The sequence below is a fragment of the Pseudochaenichthys georgianus genome, unplaced genomic scaffold, assembly GCF_902827115.2.
Source record: "Pseudochaenichthys georgianus unplaced genomic scaffold, fPseGeo1.2 scaffold_167_arrow_ctg1, whole genome shotgun sequence".
Classification (NCBI taxonomy): Eukaryota; Metazoa; Chordata; class Actinopteri; order Perciformes; family Channichthyidae; genus Pseudochaenichthys; species Pseudochaenichthys georgianus.
In genome coordinates, this window is record NW_027262480.1 from 489,585 (window position 1) to 512,753 (window position 23,169).

General features: G+C 40.6%; 1 pseudogene; it reads right to left on the reverse strand.

Moving 5' to 3' along the window:
• Positions 1 to 290: 290 nt before the first annotated feature.
• The window catches only part of LOC117441323 (zinc finger protein 665-like), a 90,719-nt pseudogene continuing 67,840 nt past the window's right edge, over positions 291 to 23,169 (reverse strand).

Sequence of the window (23,169 nt, forward strand, 5' to 3'; positions counted from 1 at the left end):
ATTAGCTGCTAATGATAGCTACCAAGAGTGTATGACAGCTTCCTGTTCCGGCGTATTGTTCGTAGCTTTTTATGTGGCTAATTGGTAAACATAAGTAAAGGGATTTACCCCTGTGACGTTTCACACAGAGGTCAAGGAATAGTGGATAGGAAAAGACGATAGGAACTGATTGTTGACAATTCGACTGCAACCCAGAACAGACTGCTAACTCAACATGAACTATCAAAAACATCCCAATAGAACACAACATTTTATTAACCAAACAGATTATTGGAGAAACTTGTCGGCAGATTAATGAATAGTGAAACTAAATTCCTTCAATGCAGCTTAACAAGGCTAACAGTTGAGATATAATTTTTTTTTTTTAAAGGAACAACAAGGCTATTAGAAATCCATGGTTGAAACACAGCATAGTAAAACATTTCTTCATAGTTCAGGAACCATTACAAACATGAATTAAATAGGAGAAACAGCATCTTGGTGGCCTTGTGTTGGCATAGTGTGAACGCTGGTTAGAACATAAAAAAACTGTCGTAATAATAAAGCTTTATTCATATAGCACTTTGCATAGATCACATGCATCTCAAAGTGCTTTACAAAATGGCGACACATCACAAGTTAAAATTAAACAAGAAAGTCCCCTCAGATGTTAAGATCTTTACAGATACATGCAGCAAAATATAACATTTTAACAGGGTAAGATACACAAAGAGGTAAAAGGTATGATAAAAAACAAATTAAATACAGTACAAAAATGATTATTTATCTCGGAAAGATAAGGTACAAGAAAAGTGAATAGATGCAACAATATAAAACCCTATCAAATAAAGTGAACATATAGGTACAACAGAAATAAAAGCAAAACAATGAATAGTAATAAAATCCTCATAATTCTAATAAAGGTTAAACGAATAAAATATAAAGAAAACAACGTAAAAATAAATGTTATTGAAACTGTTAAATAACTAACATGAGATAAATTTAGAATCTAGAATTTGAAAATACACAGCCGGAAAAAATCTGCCACTTCCTTACAGAGCCCCTCCTCCAACACATACGAATGCGCACATGACCAATGAGGGCACGAGATAAGTTTGTGCACAGATGGAAGGCTGACAGGCAGGTAGGCCATCCAGTTATTTTAGCAAGGCCGGCTAAAATGATTGGTCGTGCTTTTTACATTACTACGGCTTCCACAGATGATTTTTTTGTATGTGTTTTTTGTCAAATCACTTCAGATATTCATTGCTATCGGGATGTTGAAGAGCAACTTGCAGGTTTTTTTTTTTGTACTACATTTATGCTTAACCTTGCCTGAAAATTAAAATTAAAGATGTTAATGCAGTATTTCATATGTTTTACAAGACATAAGGGCAGGAATTCAGAGGAAAAGGAGCCGTTTTGAGCTCTGCTACTAAAAACTGCTTTTTTTTTTAAACGTCATACGTCAAACGCGTCATATTACGTCACATGGGGGAGCAACTTTCTTGGACTCGTTCTCTGCCCAATCCGCGGTAGTAGTTTGTAGTTGGTTTGAGCAGTTGTGATTTAGTGAGCTGGTATTTTTTTGGTAATTTTACATTGCATTTCACCATTTGTAATCATGGTGAACTTGTGTTTGTGTAGGTTGCACAAACTCGAGCCTGTCAGGACATCGAGTCCCCAGTTTCCCTCACGGGAAAAAGGACCGGAGCTAGCATTCGTTCCTGGGTGCGTTGTGCATCCGCCTCCCTGCAGCACATACGCTCCTCCACAGCTTTATCAGGAAACCGTATTACATCTCTCTCCCCCCCTTCGCTGCTCTCTCTCTCTCTCTCTCTCCCCCCTCTGGGAGATGCTGAGCTTCAGTCTGCAATGATTTGGAAAAACTTGTCCATGCTTTTATCTTCAGTAGACTCGACTACTGCAATCGTGTCTTCACAGGTCTCGCTAAAAAATCTATTAGAAAGCTGCAGCTGATTCAGAACGCGGCTGCTCGAGTCCTCACTAACACTGAGAAAGTGGATCACATCACTCCTGTTCTGAAGTCTTTACACTGGCTTCCTGTGTGTCAAAGAATAGATTTCAAAATACAGCTGCTGGTTTATAAAGCACTGAATGGTTTAGGCCCAAAATACATTTCTGACCTCCTGCTAAATTATGAACCATCCAGATCTCTCAGGTCTTTTTTCTGTCCCCAGAGTCAGAACTAAACACGGTAAAGCAGTGTTCAGTTATTATGCTCCAAATATCTGGAACAAACTCCCAGAAACCTGCAGGTCCGCTGCAACTCTTACTACTTTTAAATCCAGGCTGAAGACTTTTCTTTTTGTTGCTGCTTTTAATTGAACTATTCATATCTTAGACTGCACTGTAACTTTTATCCATGTATTTTATTTTATTAGCTTTACTTTTTAATGACTGATTTTAAATGCCATTTTCTTAATGTCTTTCATTTTTTGTAAAGCACTTTGAATTGCCTTGTGTTGAAAGGTGCTATATAAATAAACTTGCCTTGCCCTCCGGTACACGGCACCGTAAGACGTAGTGTGGAGTTGCATTAGGTAACGCTGTGGTGGCTGTACTGCTCCAGCCGTCTCCTTTGTGTTTCTTTCCCCCTGTCTGTGTTGTTGGTGTGGGCGTGGTGGCTGTCACTCCTGGCTCCCGGCTCAACCTCCACTCATCAGCTGTGCACCCTCCCCGACTACACACCTGCTTTCCATCAAGCCATAATTTACAACGACATATCAACGGAGGCTCCACAACCTTTCTCCTCCAGATCGTCAAGTATCAGCCGTATCTCACGTCTTCCCTCCAGTACACAGCACCGTAAGATGGAGTTGCATTAGGTAACGTGAGATACAGCTGATACTTGCGCGTTAGTTTCTGTTATGGATCAGTATCAACAGTCCTGCCAGTAACATTACTATATTATCCATACTACTTTAGTTATAGCCTGATATATGATAGCTAACTTTACAATGTTGTGATGTGACTGATGTTAGCTAACATTAAATGTAGCTAACGCCGGTCACTCACTAAGACAGCTACTCTGTTCTCCACTGGTTCTCCACACACCAAAGCTCCATTTCTCTCCGATGGCCGTTATTTTTTCTAATCCTTAGCTGTTCCTCGTCTCTCGGACGCATAGCAGGCTCATAACTATAATCATATGCATTCGAATATATATTTTCAACCTCTTCTGTGTCAAAACTAGCATTGTGATCCATGTGTATTCATACGTTAGACCGGCCGCTCTCCCCCATGTTACGTAACACGCAGGAGGTCACGTGCGGAGGCATTTTTATGCAGAAGTGAAAATGTCTTACTAAAACGACGCTAGATGTCACTAGTGTATATTTCTGTATATTTTTGGGAAAATCTAGTGTATTCATCATTTTCCTACACATTTATTCACTGGTGTCTCTAACCTGCAAGTTGCTCTTTAAGAGCATTCCATGGATTATTACAAAAAGTGTATCTCGAGCCGGTTTTTCAAACTTACCTAACCCACCTTTAAATGACTAATATAAGATAAAACCCTTTCTATATCGTAAACAAAACAGTAGGTAAATAATAAAGACTAAAACACCATTTAAAGTGGGGCGTTGCTAATAAAAAGCTAATCTAAAGAGATATGTCTTTAGCTGGCGTTTTAAAATGTCCACTCTGATATGTCCTGGTGTTCCACAGTTTTGCAGTGTAGTGGATGAAAGTGACCTCACCCATTTTATTAAGGGAAATGTAGGGATATTTAAAAAGCTGAGGCGGACCTCAGGGCTTGTTCATGGACATAGGACATAGGACAGGGACTGTGAATTGAAGTCTTTTCAAAACGATGCAGTGTGGATTCGCTCATGGAGTTAAAGGTAAATACTTTGAGAAAACGTTTTCCCACACTATTAATACCACTATGGTTTCTCTCCATCGTGAACCCTATGATGTTTTTGGAGATTACCTAATTCCGTGAATGTTTTCCCACACTCTTCACAGCAGTACGGTTTTCTCCTGTGTGAATACGTTGATGTGATTTTAGTTTACTTGATTGAGTGAAAGTCTTACCACACTGGTCACAGCTGTACGGTTTCTCTCCTGTATGAATACGTTGATGTGTTTTGAGACCACTTGATGTAGTGAATGTTTTCCGACACTCTTCACACCAGTACGGTTTCTCACCCCGGTGAATGCGTTGATGCGTTGTGAGATAACCTGATGTATTGAACGTTTTCCCACACTCTTCACAGCTATACGGTTTCTCTCCCGTGTGAATACGTAGATGTTGTTTGAGATTACCTGATGTCGTGAACATTTTCGCACACTCTTTACAGCTGTACGGTTTCTCTCCCGTGTGAATACGTAGATGTTGTTTGAGATTACCTGAAGTAGTAAATGTTTTACCACACTCTTCACAGCTGTACGGTTTCTCTCCGGTGTGAATACATTGATGTGATTTTAGTTTACCCGACTGGGTGAAAGTTGTCCCACACTCTTCACAGCTGTACGGTTTCTCTCCTGTGTGAATACGTTGATGTGTTTTGAGACCGCTTGATGCAGTGAATGTTTTCCCACACTCTTCACACCAGTACGGTTTCTCACCCCGGTGAATACGTCGATGCGTTGTGAGATAACCTGAAGTAGTGAATTTTTTACCACACTCTTCACAGCTGTACGGTTTTTCTCCCGTGTGAATAACGTGATGTTTTTTGAGATTACCTGATGTAGTGAACTTTTTTCCACACTCTTCACAGCTGTACGGTTTTCCCGTGTGAATAAATCGATGAGTTGTGAGATAACTTGATGTAGTGAACATTTTCCCACACTCTTCACAACTGTACGGTTTCTCTCCTGTGTGAATACGTTGATGTGTTTTTAGATCACCTGATTGATTGAATGTTGTCCCACACTCTTCACAGCTGTATGGTTTTTCTCCTGTGTGAATACGTTGATGTGTTTTGAGATTACCTGATGTAGTGAAAGTTGTCCCACACTCTTCACAGCTGTATGGTTTTTCTCCTGTGTGAATACGTTGATGTGTTTTGAGATTCTTTGATGTAGTGAAAGTTGTCCCACACTCTTCACAACTGTACGGTTTCTCTCCTGTGTGAATACGTTGATGAGTTTTGAGATTACCTGATGTAGTGAAAGTTGTCCCACATTCTTCACAACTGTACGGTTTCTCTCCTGTGTGAATACGTTGATGAGTTTTGAGTTCACCTGATTTAGTGAAAGTTGTCCGACACTCTTCACAGCTGTACGGCTTTTCTCCAGTGTGAATAAGAAGGTGGTGCTTTAAATCTCCAGCTATTGTAAAGGATTTGTCACATTGCTGACAGCTGTGAAGTTTCTTCCTTCCTTTCGGTTTCTAGAACAGACGTAGAGAGAAAGAGAGAAAGTAAATCTAAAAAGCATAAATACCTATACAGTTAACACAATAAAAACATCCTTAATACAAACTTTCAGTTAACAAAGTACTTATTTTACTAATATAACTGTTTGCGTTTAATATATGTGTATTATATTTGATGCAGTAATACAGCAACGTGCTAACCAAAGTAAATACAGCAATATTCTACATTGGGAATGAGATGTCAGTAGTTTATTTAGTTACAAATATTTACAGAGTAATACAATTTGTATAACTCCCCATATTTGAATCATTAGGTTATAAAAGTTGTAAAATGCACTAAAAGCTGAATCCTGATTTATTTTCTCTCTCCATTCATTCTACTGAGCCGAGTGAGGGAGATTGGAGTCGGGCTTAAGGGAAAACTAAAATGTGCATGCTCTACGCTCTCGACAGCAAGGCATGATGGGTAATTTGTGAAGTTTTGCTCTCGAGAATGTCAGGCCATTTTGTCTTCATGTGCCAATGAGCAGCTCTCATAACAATGAACGAGGCCTCCAGTCTCTGTTAATAAATTAAAGTATAAAGTTTGCATATTTGAAATTAAATGTTTAAAGAAAAAAACGTGATTCTAAACATGACATTGACAATGTGTTCTCCTTTCATGAAACATTTTCATATTCCCTCTTGTTAAAATTGCATATTATTACTATAAGTCTATTTTAACTTTACATTTTTAATTGTTCATTAAGTAAAAGTTGAACATATGTGACCTCCTTCTCCCTCAAAGATAGAAAAAGGGAAACCACCTGATGCAGAGAGGGAGGAGAGAAGAGACTATAAAAGATGATGTGTGAAGAGAATGGGGGGCTTTTTAGGCTTGGAGGCTTGAGAGCTTGGGGGAAGCTTTTGGAAGCTGGATTCCGGGTCTTGGGCCCTGGACCTGGGAACCTTTAGACTGCTTTTTTAGGACATTTGACTTCTGAACCTGTTGCTTTTGTATTTTCACTTTGTGTCTTGTTATTTTAGGGATTCTTGTAAATCCGTCATTTTTGTTAAAACCTTAATAAAACCGGTTTGTACTTAGTACATTTCTACCCACGTCCTGGTCTCTCTCTCGTGGTCTCTGAAGGTATCTGCTTGGTCTTAGAGTGAGATAAGAACACCCTTCCTTGGAAAAGGCTGACATTCGTTGATCATTTGGATTTGAAATTGTTTAACCTGTTATGCCCCATTCCCCCACGGGCGGGGTAAAAAAAATCGCAACATCTGCAAGAAACAGCGTCTGAGGACTTCTTAACATTTAAAAACCTATTAATGTGTCATACCCACATAACGGGAAGAAACTCGGCTATCAGACAATATTAACCACTTTTAGCAAAACAAAACATAAGGGTAATAACAAAGGCTCTGAATTAGCCCTGAGCAAAAAAATGCTAACACACTTAGCACAGAACTCACGTTAAAATACCTTTATTACTTATCGTATCTGCACAAATAAGATATCGATTAGCAAACTGAGATTGCACAGATTTGACAGGTATCATTACTGACTGATCCGGACTCGCCGCTCGAGAAGCTAACAAAGACATCACACCACGTAGCTTTAGGTAGCCAACACGGCAATATGTCTTACCTTTGTTGTTTTCTGATCAAAAGTTGTCTTCAATGGCATTACAACGATAAAAACGCTGCTGAAGGTTAATCCAATGTGCCTGTCACTTTGAAATTATTTCTCATAATCCATCAGCTATAAACCTAGCTTTAAGTTTTCAGAGCGTAAGATCGGTTTCGCTTAGGGCAAACTGTGTGCGCATAGCTCTCAATGGTAACGTGTGTGTGTGTGTGTGTGTGTGTGTGTGTGTGTGTGTGTGTGTGTGTGTGTGTGTGTGTGTGTGTGTGTGTATGTGGAAATTCCCCTTGGATTCTATTGGCGCCAACTGTTCAAAAGAGATGTCAATCAAAATCGACCAATGGGTTCCAGAGAAACGGCAAATATACCCATTTCCACCCAAATGACCCTAGATGTTTTGTTTGTTGTTTTTTTTTAAATGGGAGACGGCCTACATATTAACATTGGTTGAATCGAAGTTAGATTCCTTTTCACAACAATGGAATTATGATCAGTAGAAATGGCCATGACATGGGACCTTTAAACTATGCCAATTTATTTGTACATTTTATTTTTTTGCAAGTTTGCAGAAAATAGGTCGGGTAGAGACACTGAAAGTGTAACTGCTGTATTTATGGGTGAGTGAGAAAGTGTAACTGCTGTATTTATGTGTCTGAGAAAGTGTAACTGCAGAGACAATCTACCATTGCAAAAATCAGACATATCTTGCCTCAAAACGATGCAGCGAAACTAGTCGATGCATTTGTTACTTCTAGGCTGGATTATTGTAACTCTTTATTATCAGGGAGTACCAAGAAGTGCGTCAAGTCGCTTCAGCCGATTGAAAATGCTGCAGCTCGTGTACTAACCAGAGTTAGGAAAAGGGACCGCATTACTCCTGTTCTGGCTGCCTTACACTGGCTCCCTATAGAACACAGGATATAATTTAAAAGTCTTCTTCTTGCCTACAAAGCCATTATGGGCAGGCGCAATCTTACCTTAAAGAATGCATTATACCCTACTGTCCTACTAGGGCATTGTGTTCCAAGAATGCAGGGTTGTTGGTTGTTCCTAGAGTCTCTAAAAGTACAATGGGAGCCAGAGCCTTTTCTTATCAAGCTCCACATTTGTGGAATCAGCTTCCAGTTTGTGTTCGGGCAGCAGACACCCTATCCGTTTTTAAGAGTGCGCTTAAGACCTTCCTTTTTGATAAAGCTTATAGTTAGGGCTGATTAGATTCAGCCCCTAGTTTTGCTGATATAGGCTTAGTTTGTCGGGGGACATCTTACTTCTTCCTTCTCTCTGTCTATACCTGTGTACTCATGTTCCGATTAACCCAGCTTCCCCAAATGTCTTTCTTTTTGGTGTCTATATACACTGGGATCCGGAGTCATGGATGATCCTGCGGTCCTGTGTCCTGCATCGCGAGCCCTGGATCTTGAGTCGTGGCTGTGGTCCTGGATCATAGGTCCTGGATGGATATCCTCGTGGAATCATCTTATTATTATAGACACATGCATTTCCAAACATTTGGTCTACCTATGTTGTAAATGTATTATCTTTTCAATTTACACACGGCATCTATTGCACGTCTGTCCATCCTGGGAGAGGGATCCCTCCTCCGTTGCTCTCCCTGAGGTTTCTCCCATGTTTCCCTTTAAACTGTGGGGTTTTCTCGGGAAGTTTTTCCTTGAACGATGTGAGGGTCAAAGGACAGACGGTGTCGTATTGTCATACTGATATTCTATACAAACTGTGAAGACCACAGAGACAAATGTAACATTTGTGATATTGGGCTATATAAATAAACATTGATTGATTGATCCACTGTAGTGGTAAGGAGAATGGAGGATAGGTGGGCTGCTATCGTGCTGGTCAGCGCTGGTGCACTCAGTGTTTTGGTGTTCCTGAATGTGATGGTGCGTTTTGCACGCTGAGTGGGCAGGAGGACAGGAACAGTGAAGAGTATGGCAAGGTAGTCCACAACAGCTAGGTCCAGGCACTAGAGATGGGAGGCAGGGGTGCCTATAGAGAACACTAGGTCCAGCGTGTGACCTTTGGTGTGGGTGGGACCTTGGACGTGCTGTGTGATGTTGAAGCAGTCGAGTAGCGAGAGAAATTCAGAGGCAAAGGTGCATCTACTGGAGTCGACATGGATGTTAAAGTCACAAAGCAGTAATGTGGATGGAGATCTGGAGCAGACAAAGGTGAGCAGCTCAGCGAACTCAGACATGAAGATGGCGGAGGCTTTGGGGGGGCGGTATATGAGGACAACCTGTAGCTGTGATGATCCGGCCAAAGAAAAGGCAATACACTCAAAAGAGGTTGTATTTACAACAGGGAGTTGTTTTATCCGGATTTGTGCTTTGTGGATAACAGCCAGCCCACCACCCCGAACCAGGGAGCGGGGCTTCTGCAGGTAAACATAGCCTGGGGGTGTGGCTTGGTTTAAGGTGAAAAAGTCTTGTTGATTTTGCCAGGTCTCCGTTAGGCAAACAAAGTTCATTTTCCTGTCAGTGATGATGTCATGAATGAGTGGTGCTTTATTATTGAGGGAACGGGTATTCAGCAGCATGAATGTGGGGGCGTTGCTACTAGGGGTGCAACAACTAATCGACGTAATCGATTACCAAATTAGTTTCCAACTAATTCAGTCGTCGATTCGTTGGTGACGCCATCACGTGTGTTTTACGCGCCGTTAAGCTCCAACGTTATTGGTCTTTTTATCGGTACCGGAGACATTTAAAAAATGTATTATTGCTACATAAGCATTATATCGCAGTCTTAGTGTCTCCAACTCGTTTCTAATATGCAAAAAGACAACAAAAAATGTCTATGATGTATTTTCGATCTTTCCAATCCAGAAGAGAGATCTTTCTCTCCCCCGTCTGTGTGCGAGGGGGCGGGGCAGTTTACACACACGCAGCTGCTACATGCATGCAACACACTGTGGAGATGGCGGAGAGAACGCGCTCCGAGGTGTGGTTCAACTTTACCCGTCTTGATGTGGACAATGCTTGTTGCCAAAAGTGCAATAAGAGTTGCGCATGTACGGGGGGTAACACAAGCAATTTCTCTAAACATTTAGCAAAAGTGCATCACATTCAGACGGAGAAATGCACCGGATTCGACTGTCTTTCTAGTAGCTCTGTAGCCCCATCAACGAGTAACTTTTTCACGTCAGGTGTTATGTATGCTAGCAGCAACACACGGAATTAACTCAATTATACAAACATGGGTTAATGATTAGAGGTAACCGAGTTATTTATTTTGTTAAAGTTTCTGCTATTCTGTTCACAGTTCTGTCATCAGATTATTTAATACGATTTGTTAAAACACTGTTGTTTCTTTTGATGTGAAATATTATTTATTTAATTTAAATAAAAAGCAATGTTAATTTTGTTCAAAATGTGTTTAGTTAATTTAATAATATATGTATTTTTGAATCAAGTATTCATCTTTATTGTCTTCATTGTTAGTTTCCACATGCTTAAAACAACCTCAAGCTAAATCTAAAAGTGTATGGCTAAATAAGAGCGTTTGAGAAATTGTGCAAGGCGTAATAGTCCGAATAGTCGATTAATCGATTATCAAATTAGTCGTTTGTTGCAGCCCTAGTTGCTACTGGAAGCTGGCGGTGTGAGCAGAATGACACTGTCAACACAGACCAGGGCCTTCAGATTGCCAATGCACGTGCAAGGTTTGTTGTGATGACGTAGCGAGCCAGGGACGGTGCGCGCGCAGGACCAGCTGGAGAGAGGCTCCGACCCAGCAACAACAAACCTACGCCGAGAGCCTCTATGGATGTACTGGGGTCTGCTACGTAACAGCCCAAGCTTGTTGATGACTGCTAAGCATAGAGGTTGCATGATACAACTATTGAGAGTAACCAGTTGCGCGATGGAGTATTTCAGCATCATAGAGCCGGTGGTATGCTAGCATGATGCTACGTTAGCTGAGAGCCAGCTGGGAGAAGGCTAGAGGCTAGCCACTCCGGGATGGATTAGAATGTGTCGTGGAACAGAACTCAGCATGGACAGCACTGGGGGAATCCAGATATGTTCTGTGGAGGGTAGCCGAGGCCCCAGCCGAAGAGATGCAGCGGAGCTAGCCAGCGAGGCTATACGGACCGGCGGGCAGCCGTGGGTTTGTCGAGCACTCAGTGGTGATGATGGCACAGGGTAGAGTTGGCAATGAGTGATCGAAAGTCGGCGACGGGTAGTCCAGAGTCAGGTCACGCAGGGAAGGCAGGACAGAGCAATCCGTCGGGAGACGACAGGAAAGCAGAGATCACCTAGCCTGGAGCCAGAGTAGCTGCTACAGCTAACTCCTACAGCTAGCTACAGGAGCTGGTGTAACAGCTACTACATACAGGTAAGAGATCAGAGGAATTGGGTGTAAAGATGTGTTCACATAAAACGTGAAGATATGAGATACACGGCTCAGTAAAAGGCCGACAGTTAGAGCCGGCAAAAGAACGACAAACAAACAAAACAAACAAAAACAATACTAGGTGCAGCCGGAGAAGCGGCGAACAGTCTACGCCAGCATCCTCTCTCAACCTACTGCGTCGTATTCAATTACAGAGTGGAACTTCCCCTCGATTATATTGGCTCTAGCGGTTAAAAAGAGATGTCAATCATTGAAATCGACTAAGGGGGGACAGAGATAGGTCCACCCAAATGACCCCAGAAGTGTTGTTTTTTTGCTAAAAAATGCTGGAAAACAGGTCCAGGGTTTAACAGGTCAAGCCCCAAGCCTGTTTTTCAGGTCTCAGGCTCGAAAATGACATTCCCAGAACAAATGACTATAACTTCCCTTCTAAAAGGGGTACATTTTCTCAAAGCAATGATAAATCTGTGAGTTGGATGTAGAAAAGTCAGAATCAATATAGATTTTATTTTAAAGTAAATTCAGATTGAACATAGTAAAAAGAAAAAGGGTCTGAATATCTCTAAGGTTGTGGTGACTGATGTTGCACTCTCTGATCATTCCTGTGTTTTCTTTGAGAGCTCTATTTCTAACACAAATGTTAAAAAAGAGGTAACCACAAAGCGATATTTCACTGAAAATATTAAGGAAATGTTTTACTAACATTTTTTCTTTCACACTTGCCCCTGCTAACATCTCAGTAGATGAGCTAGTAGATCATTTTAATTTAAAAATCAAAAATGTTATAGATTCCATTGCTCCAACTAAGATAAAGGAAGTGAATGGCAAGAAAATATCTCCATGGAATAAGGCCATGACCGTGAGAACAGAAAAAAGAGTGTCGAAAAGCTGAACGTAGGTGGCGAAAAACTAATTCGCTTAAAAGCTTACGTTTTTGGGCTGTTTTGTGCCAGTGCCTCGCTGTGACTGGATTGTTTGCGCTCTGCCTGAGCTGTCGCTCTTTCGTACTCTGGATTGCTGTCTGTCCTGCCGTGCTGTCGGGGGCTGATTGACCTGAGCTGCTGATCGACCTGAGTTGCGGATCCTGAATTGGGTGTGTTATGGCACAATGTTGCTTAAAGCTACCCTTGTGCTCGCTTTTGTTCTGAGATTAATTGTCAGCCCGCATGTCGGCAAAACTGACGGATTGCCTCCCAGCAATATCTCTGTTCACTTCAGAAATTCGGATGGTGGAACCTCTGGAGCGCTGACTCCATCGGATAGTTTTTACCAAAAGCTGACGTTTCATGGCACGAAATGCGCTCTCCCGTATGCCCTTTTGACTCGCTAATATCGAAGGATCGGAGCAGCCCCGCCCCGTGAGGAGCGACGTGTCCAGAGCCCATGTGAAAGAATCATCTTCCAGACTGTTAATATTGTTACTGCTATTACTCTCTGGTAACGTCAACATTAACCCTGGTCCTGAGTGTTTCTCTGCTTCCTTGCATCATTTGCCAACTCCTAATGAGTTTAGCTGTAGGAAAGAATTGGGGTTTCTGCATGTTAATGCTAGAAGCCTAGTGCCCAAATTAGATGTTTTCAAGACCTGGTTTTTAGTTGCTAAGCCTGATATTGTTGTAGTTTCTGAAACCTGGTTAAAACCGTCTGTCACTGACACTGTTATTCACATTGATGGATATAATGTATTCAGAGCAGATCGTAAGGGCAGAGCTGGTGGTGTTGCAATATACACTGCTGAGAAACTACAGTGCTCAGTCATTCACTCAATTTCAAGGCAATTTGAGTTGCTAGCAGTCCAAATAACTATAGCAAATGCTCCTCTCACTGTTATCATGGATGCAACTACTAGCCTTACTGAATTGTTGAGCCGCATGTGCTAATCTCTCTCTCTCGTGTCCGGTTATACTTCACTCGCGTTTATGTCCAAATCCATCAGATCTAGCTAGTTCTAGCCAATGATATGGCTGCTGCCCCTCCCTACACGCAGATCACGCAGACTCAAACCTCATTTTAGGCCCAAATGTGGCGCAAATGAGCTCCGCAGCCGTTGCGAGGTTCCGGCACTAACAGTTCATGAGCGTGATCCCCCGCCCCCTGTCAACACTCGCGACACATGAGTGGCCAGCCTAAACAACAATAAGCGCTGCTTGGCAACAGTGTGCGGCGGCAAAGTACATAGACATTTTGACAGGAGAGATTTAGTTTTGCCGGTATTCAACATATTTTACCAGTCATAGTCCGGTAATTATTTAAACTCTAAGACGAGTCCTACACAACAGACATGGAGGAAAAGGAGTAATGTGTGGAAATATTTCGAACAGGTTAGTGAGTGCGGTGTAGAGGTCAAACTATGCCAAATTAAACTTATATATACACATGCTATACCCGCAACCTCCGTTCCAGCTGAGAGGGTCTTCTCTACAGCTGGGCTGATTGTGAATCGCCTCCACACATGAAAGCTGTAGGCCTATAGCTGTCAAACTGTGATCACCAGTTCAATACATTTTACAAATTCGACTTGGTTTCTACACTTATTTGAACATGTATTTCTAAAAAATTATTGAAAAAAAATTGGGTTAAAAAAAACAAATTCTGACATTTTTTTTAAACAATTTTTTTTACCCAATTATTTTTTTTATAGGATATATACATTTCGGTTAACCGGTTAACCGTTTTTTGGGGGTTGAATATTCGAATATACAATTGCTTTCAAATTCCCATCCCTAATGAGCAGCCCTACCAGCATTTGCCATGGTGGCCAAAACATTTTTCTTTGGTCTTAAAATTGTAGTTCAACATTTATTTCCTGTTACTTCTGGACCATGACGGTTGGCCAGCCTTCAACGTTTAACTGAGTGGAATATGTTGAACCAAAATGTTGGCTATATGTTTTCAGTAGGTTGTGACAGTGCACTGCAACATATTTGATTTCATTTATTTTGGTCTAATTTATTATTATTTATCATATTAATATATGTTTAGTATGGTTTTGGAAGTGCGCTCCAACATATTTGTTGATCTTGTTTATTGGTAAAATATTATTTGTTTTAAAGTTCAATAAATGGTCAATGAATAATTGTCAAAATAATCGTGATATCAATTATTGACCCAAATAATCGTGATTATGATTTTTGCCATAATCGCACAGCCCTAGTCAGTAGCCTCTGAACTTCTATCCACCAGGGATTGCAATGACTTTGCCTTCTTCACTGACAAAATTCAGAAAATTAGACAAGCAGTCAGTGCCTCTGCATCAGGTACAGCAGATGTGTTGTCCCTGTGTCCACTTGAAATCAATTGACTTGAAACACCATGACACAATTCCATCAGATTAATGATAAAAACCTAGAGAACATTATTCAACTTCTGAAATCCTCCTCCTGCTGCCTTGATATTATCCAACAGGATTTTTCAAAGATGTTTTGCCTCAGATCTACTTCATATAGTAAACAAGTCTCTTAATTCAGGTGTTTTTCCACAGGCCCTGAAAACTGCAATCATTAATCCGCTCTTAAAAAATAATAATCTAGATGCTTCAGTAATGAACAATTACAGGCCCATATCAAGCCTGCCATCTCTAGGTAAAATCATTGAAAAAGTAGTTTTTCAACAGCTGAGTAATTTCTTGAACTCAAATAACTGTTTCGATGTATTCCAGTCAGGCTTTTGTCCAAACCACAGCACTGAGACGGCTTTTGTTAAGGTCTTCAATGACATCCACTTAAACACAGACAGTGGCAGTTAGTATTATTAGATCTCAGTGCTGCGTTTGACACTGACCACAACATATTACTAGACTGACTAGAAAACTGGGTGGGACTTTCGGCAACAGTTCTTAATTGGTTTGAATCCTACTTAAGCTGTTAAGCCCCGAGCCTATTTTTCAGGTCTCAGGCTCGAAAATGACATTCCCAGAACAAATGACAATAACTTCCCTTCTAAAAAAGGAGTAAATTCATAATCTTTTTTTATCAAAACAATGATAAACCTGTGAGTTGGATGTAGAAAAGTCAGAATCAATATAGATTTTTTTTATTTTAAAGTAAATTCAGATGGAACATAGTAAAAAAAAAAAATGTAAATTATTGTGTCCGTCCAAAAATGAACCATTACTTAGTGAAAACCACCCTAGAATGATGGGATCGTAGACTAAAAGCTTTAGGAATCCAAACTATAACATATAATAAGTACCCTGTATCAAGATTGATTAAAAACAAGTGACATTTGAGCCTGAGAGCTGAAAAACAGGCTTGGGTTTTAACAGGTTAAAGGACAGAAAAAGGGTTTAAATGTCATTTTCTGTCTTTCACTTTTGTAAAGCACTTTGAAAGGGGCTATATAAATAAACTTGCCTTGTCTTACTCTCTACACTGATGATTGTCGTACCAACACACCACATCAATTCATAATCAAGTACTCTGATGATACTGCAATACTATCTCTGCTAAGTAACACAGACGACCCTGATCTGCACCAACAGGAAATCAGGTGGTTGAGTGGACTGATAACAATGCTCTTGAGATCAACACCAAGAAAACTGAGGAAATCGTTTTTGGTGTCCCCATTGTCATCCATACAGATCAAATCAAGCAGGGAGTTTCGGGTGTAATGATTGACCGTCTGCTGTCATGGAAAGAGCATATTGAATATCTGTGCAAAAGGACAAAACAAAGAATGTATTTTCTCTGCTGCCTTAGGTCTTTTTGGACGAGCAGAGAAATTCTTCTGTTGTTCTTTACATCTGTGATTTTGTCTGTTCTACAGCAGGGGTTCCAAAGTGGGGGTCGCGAGATGATTCAAAATAAAAAATAAAGCTTAAAAAAATTATTATTTATCATTAACCATTAACCAGTGTTTCCCACATTTGATTCTACTTGTAGGGGCACCGCACCCCCCACCCCCATGCAAATGAGCCATTATCTCATTAAATATGCACATTTTAACACATTTCAGGAACACAATTCTGAACATTGGATAAAGTCAGGTTCGAAATTCTCGTTTCATTATGTAGTCATATTAGAATCGAAAGTTTTTACAGAAGGGATTTAGGATATCTCTTTTTATCCCTCCATACATCAGAAAATACTGTCAACAACCCTAAAATATCAATTTTTGGCATCTTTTTAGGTATACAATGTTATATAATTCAGGCTATGAATGATATATAAACAAACCCTTCTTTGAAAACCTTCATAATATTGATAGGAATATAACTGGAAGGTTTAGTCTATGTAAGTGCTACTGAAGTGGATGTTTCTCATTCAGAAGAGAAAAAAACTCATTTTGAGAAAATAACTTTTAAAGATTGCAGTGAGGCGCTAGCTAAACCCTCCCGTTCTCTGGATGACAGCTTGCGCATCGACACACACTCCGTGAAGGTATTTCATGTTCGGGGTCATTTGTTTTTTGTATAACCTTGCTTCGTGCAAGTGACAATTGTTGTCGTCTTCTCTGTGATCGTTTTTATCGCTGTTCTTTTGCCATTTTGAGATTTAAATTTCCAGCAGAAAGCTAACCAGGAAGTGTTTTAGCACACCACGTGACGCATCTGAACGAATCACGTTGTCAGAAATTGACAGCCGCCAATGAGATTGAGTTTTTTGGTTTAAGACCCCTTTGTACTTTCACGACAAAGGAAGTGACCATATTTGGATCCGATGAGATTGTGCAGGAGAGACGGAGCTTTCCAACGATACCTCTGATTACATGGGGCAAACAGCGGTCGCGGCACTTTATGTTACCTTAGAATGCTAACTTTTGGTGAATTTAGGAGAAATCTACAGTAGTGCTGCACGATTCTTGCTCAAATGTGAATCACGATTTTCCTCCATAAGAATTGAGATCACGATTCTCATCATTTCAATGAAAATATTTATTGCACTCTTAGACGTCACGTGAGTACAATGAATTTAAACAGACAACATTTGTCTCTCTTGTAACAAAAACATAACTTTGTCTTTAGTCTGTAGTTGCTGAATACTGAACAAACATTACTACATTCAAAATGTGGCACCTGGAGCCAACTATTGTGGCTTTAAACAGACACCATCAAAGTGCTGGACTTAAATCCAAGTCTCAGTTTCTTGTAGCAAAAACATGGAGTAACTCAAATGAATTTGACAGCCAACTACTGTGGCTTTAAACAAAGTGCTTGACTTAAACTCAAGTCTCTCTGGTAACAAAATATACAGTAACTAAAATAAAGATATTGCTGCTGCCTGAGTGCTGAACATAACAAATTGAATTGTTGCAGCTTTATACAAAATGTAAACTTTGCAGTAGCACCTGTCCACAGTGACAGGACACCCAACTACTGTACAACAACACCAACCTGTTTGTTACAGGGAGGAATGCACTTAAGTTACTCAAATACCTCACCACAGTGCTGAATATAAAAACAAAACAAGTCACAGCTTTAGAATAATAATATATAAAAAAAGCCTCGCCGGCTAGCACCCAGTTCAACTACTGCACTTAAAGGTTCTTGTACTGAAAAAAACATAAACTTAAACAAAGTGCTAGACTCCACTGAGTAGTAATGTCACTGAATCAAAAGGATTAACTTAAATACTGCAGTCAGTACTGAATATAAAAACGGAACAGAACATAAAGTTACAGCTTCAGAATAAATGTAAATAAAGCCTAGCTGCCTAGCTACTAGCACAGTCCATCTACTTTTTTCGGCACAAGCACAACTTCCCTCTCACTCTCGCCAGAGTCGCCACCGGGATTTTCATCAGTGTTGTTGTCATTGTCCTCGACCTCCTCGTCACTCATTTCTGTTTTTCCTGTAGCCTACTACTAGTCGCTCTCGTCACTCTTTGCTAATCAGTGCTAATGCTAACGCTTCTGTAAACATACTGCCGGCTCCTGCCCTCACGTGCTGCAGTCAGTGAGTGTTGCCAGGTATACTTATTATAAGCCACATTGGGCTTATCTTTCTGTAAAGTTGCTTGGTAGTAAGTCATAATGGTTGTTGCGGTTGTGAGCTTGTAGACCCGACATATATAGGTTTAAAGTGCTCATGTTCTTTTGCGCTTGTTTTCATAGACCTGGTTGCTTATTCCTTCCGCAAAAACTGGCAACCCCAGTGGCTGCAGCGTGAACACTGCATGAGAGGAGAGACAGAACACTACCATTTGGATGCGATCATGGTACTTTAATGTTAAATGTATAGAGTATATTTGCTTTACATCGTTTAAGTATGATTGAGATTGCAAGTTGGTATTATTCAGAAGCAAAATAATTAAAAAATGCAAAAACAAAAAAAATCGGCTTGACGTCATAGGATCGCCGTAATTTAGAAATGAGATCGCATAGGTGTCTGAATCGAGATCACGATCATGCAGCACTAACCTACAGACGCAAATAGACACACTATAGTAAAAATAAACACCTAAATGTGTATTTTGTACATTTTCCTTCCAAAAGCCTGAAAGAAAACATGTTATGGAATCAAAATAGCACAACATATCAAAATTGACCAGTGCATGAAAAACGATGTTTTTGCCTGCCGTGTCTCGCCTTAATGAGTGAGACACACCGGAGTGGAGGATCTGTGGGTTTTGTATGTCGATGTAAGGGACACACTGTTATTTGTTTTACTGTTATTAATATTAACGTGTGCAGAGACATTGTTCAGGGGCGGACTGGCCAGCTGTAGAATGTCCCCCCCCCCCCATTGACAATTCACATGGCGGGGGGGTTGCCAGTCTCTGGCAAAGTGATTTTGGGGGTCTTGGGCTGAAAAGTTTGGGAGCCCCTGTTCTACAGTACTGCAAGGCCACCTGGTACAAGTGTTCGTCAACAGCTTTCAAATCAAAACTGCTCCACCTGTTACAAATCTGCTCAAAGAGTGTTGGTCCACCCTGTCAGAGACTTCCTGACTCAGCAGACCATAATAACCTGAGAGGCTGTCCAACAACATCATCTGGGACCCAAAGCATGCTCTGAACAGAGAATACGAACTGCTGCCATCTGATGGAGATTCAATGAAGTCAGACTGAAGCATCCTTTGTGCTCCAGTCAGTCCTCTCAGTAAACACAGAGCTGAATCCAGACCAAAAGCACGCTGAAGGCTCTTGAGCAGGTTGTCTCTCACTGATCCTGCTGTTATGTTACATGTTTGTTTTTCATGTATTGTGTCTTGATATTTGTTTATGTTGATGTTACACATGGAGCTGCTGTGATGCAAGTCACATTTCAGTCTTGACCTGACCAATAAAGTGTTATCGTATACAACAACGTTCTAAGCTATATCTAACCATACAGTGCATTCATATTGTATTTTCTAAACAGGTTGTGATCTTTCATTTGGGGATAACAGAGATAGGAATATATTGTGATGAAGTGCACACTGACCTGAGCTCCAGGGGTCTCTTTGTTCTCCTCCATGCTGCTCTGTGCTCCTTCTCCGGCTGGGTCTCTGAAATAATCAACACAACTACAGCTGACACAAAACAAGACAACTCAATACAACCCACAGACACAACAAGACAAATCTACAGCTACTTCGTAGGTTCATAGCAGAGGCGAGAAGTACTTGAGTATTTCTATGTAATGCTACTTTGTACTTTTAGACCAGTTCAGAGGTAAATGGTGTACTTTTACTCCACTACATATATGTAATACCTTTAGTTACTTCTCAGATGTGGATTAATGATGTGAAATCTAATCAAGTGTTAAATCAGACTTTAGTTCCACCTGGAGTAAATCCACCAGCTACCCTGCAGTCTACAAAGTCCTTCAGACTAGCTGCACCTCCACCAGCTTTGAGAACACTTTCATGATCAATCATTATAAAACATATATGTATTATTCTGAAATGGACCAAACTGCACAGCGACTACTATTACTGTCTTTCACTATATTTTGATGATAATACTTTTACTTGAGGAACAATGCAGGACCTTTACTGTAACAGAGTATTCCTACACTCTGGTACTTCAACTTTTACTTAAGTGCAAGATCTGAGTACTTCTAAGTACTCAAGTCCAAGATCTGAGTACTTCTACTTTTACTCAAGTACAATATCTGAGTACTTCTACTTGTACTCAAGTAGAAGATCCTAGTACTTCTAAGTACAAGATCTGTGTACTTTATACACACACACACACACACACACACACACACACACACACCCTCTCCTCTTCGTCCTGGTTCTTCAGTCGTTCTTCTCCTTGATAAAACACTGCCGTTAAACACACTAATCTCCCTTTAATGCCTTTACTTATGTTTACCGATCAGCAACGTAGTATAAAAAGCTACGAACAAAAAACGGCAACAAAAACCCGGTTTAACGGATAAAAGCACGGATAAATCACCCTCCAGGGATAACCTAACTATTTGTATGTGTTTTAAAAGTCCCTTAAAACACATTACATTCGGTTATAAGATCTGCATCAACGTATGTTAGCAACCGTGGAGCTTCTGAGGACCGGGAAGCTAGAAACTGACCGCCGCAACTGCATTATGGGATTTTAGTTTTTCTTTTAACAATAATTTCACTTGCCCCCCTGTGGTGAAAAAAGTAAACGGTATCAAAATAAATAATTACATTATTATTATTAATAATAATAATAATAACTAATAATAATAATAAGAATATATAATAATAATAATAATATATAACATGGGGACAGATTTTTAAACATTGGGGGAAATGTTTTTTTTTATAATAAAAGGCATAATTAAAACACATCCAGTAAAAGATAGGATAAAACACCAATGAAAAACAGCTACAATCTCACCTCCTCCGACACCCCAAAAGCCCCTGTCGGAAAAGGTTGAGTCTTTAGCTGCCCCTTAAAAAACCTCTACTGAGACAGAGGCTCTTAGTTTCTGGGGGAGTTCATTCCAAAGCCTCGGAGCCACCGCCTCGGAGCCACCGCCTCAAAGGCACGGTCCCCCTTAGTTTTTAGCCTGGTTCGGGGCAGCCTTAAGAGGCCTTGCTCGGATGACCTCAGGGCCCGGGTTGTCCTGTGATAGTGGATAAGGTCGTTAATGTAGGCGGGGGCTTGGCCATGGACAGCTCTATATGTGTAAACCAATACTTTACATTGGGTTCTGAGATGGACAGGGAGCCAGTGCAGGGCAGAAAGGACCGGAGTGATGTGGCATGTTTTTTTAGACCGAGTGAGTAATCTGGCTGCAGCATTTTGGACCTGTTGTAGCCGGTTTATTGATGTTTTGTTGAGGCAGGAGAACAGAGCATTACAGTAATCAAGCCTCGATGAAATAAAGGCAAGGATATCCATCTCCAGTTCTGCTTTGGATAGAAAGCGAGTAATCTGGCTGCAGCATTGTGGACCTGTTGTAGCCATGGATGTATAATAAGAACTGGATACAGCGTGGGAGGCGGGGCCTCATTCATTCCTATGAGAGTTGCTCAATGGCGCATGATGACAAAATGGCCCAACTTTTGAGAGCAGTACCCGTATGTGCACTCATAGAGCATGCGCAACTTTAACCACGCCGCCCAAAGGCTCGTTCACATTAAGAACGTGAATTTGCGTACACGTAACAGCACCGCGCGTTCATGACAGCATGGTACTGGATTTATATTAACGATGCGGCAGTTAGCAGCTAGCAGCTAGCTAGTAAATTATGCTAAATTACACATCAATCGTTATGTACTTTTATATTACGCTGACATCAGGATCTAGTGATATCCAAGCAACAGAGCTTCATTTAGCATGATACTTGTGTGGGTTGTACATTAATCCACTTGGTAATATATAAAAAGGTATATGTTGAAGCCTGTTATGATCAATTGTGAGTTAAAACTTTATCTAAAAAGTAAAGCTGATGATGGATTACTGTGGTGGAGTTACAATAACAATAGCCTATTTCTTTTTGAAATGTGATGGAGTAAAAGGATAGTAACTGTGATTATTCATGTTAAGTAGCCCACAAGTAACTAAAACAATTGCAAGTGCAATAAGAAGCTACAGGAACGTTAATATACGTCGGTAATATTAACTTTATTTAATACAACATTTACGGTACAAGATTTACATCATACAGCCCATGTAGTATAACATTTTACAAATGATGAATTACAGCAAACATGTGCAATATATCCATTATTACAGCTCCGTGGGCTGGCAGTAAGGCGATATGGTCCGTTGTTATTGTAGATCCATGGGTAAAGAGAAACTCATGTAGTACTGAACACGTAACTTGAACGTGCCGGGCGGCGCGGTCCCGTGGGTTAGATGCGCGTTCATAATGCCGAGGGAAATAACTCTCAGAATAACGTTATTAGCACATTTTTACAACTTGAGGAACGAATGTTTTTAATAAGGGCTATACAAACGTTCATACTGGGCAGTTTATTTAGTTTAAAAAAAATTATCCAACGAGTTACAGACCACTCTTTCCCAATGTAAGTCAATGGGAAAAAGTGTTTCCGGGCCCAGCAACCTAAAGGAAGTGTAGTACCGCCGTTTGACCAGCACGAATATTCTCATCAGACTCCGGCGCACTTCCTGGGGGCTTGGTTGTAGCCGGTTTATTGATGTTTTGTTGAGGCAGGAGAACAGAGCATTACATTAATCAAGCCGGGATGAAATAAAGGCAAGAATATCCATCCAGTTCTGCTTTGGATAGAAAGCCCATGAGCTTGGTAATTTTCCTGAGGTGGAAAAAACAGGTACGGGTCAGGAGTTTGATGTGTTTGTAGTAGCATAGACTGATCGAAGGTTACACCAAGGTTTTTTATGTTTGCCTAACGTTACCACTAAATGAACCCAGGTGTCTTGCTACCTTAGAGGCGATGTTATCAGCCGCTGAGATCAAGACTTCCGTTTTTGATGCATTGAGCTGAGCTGTAGGAAGTTTC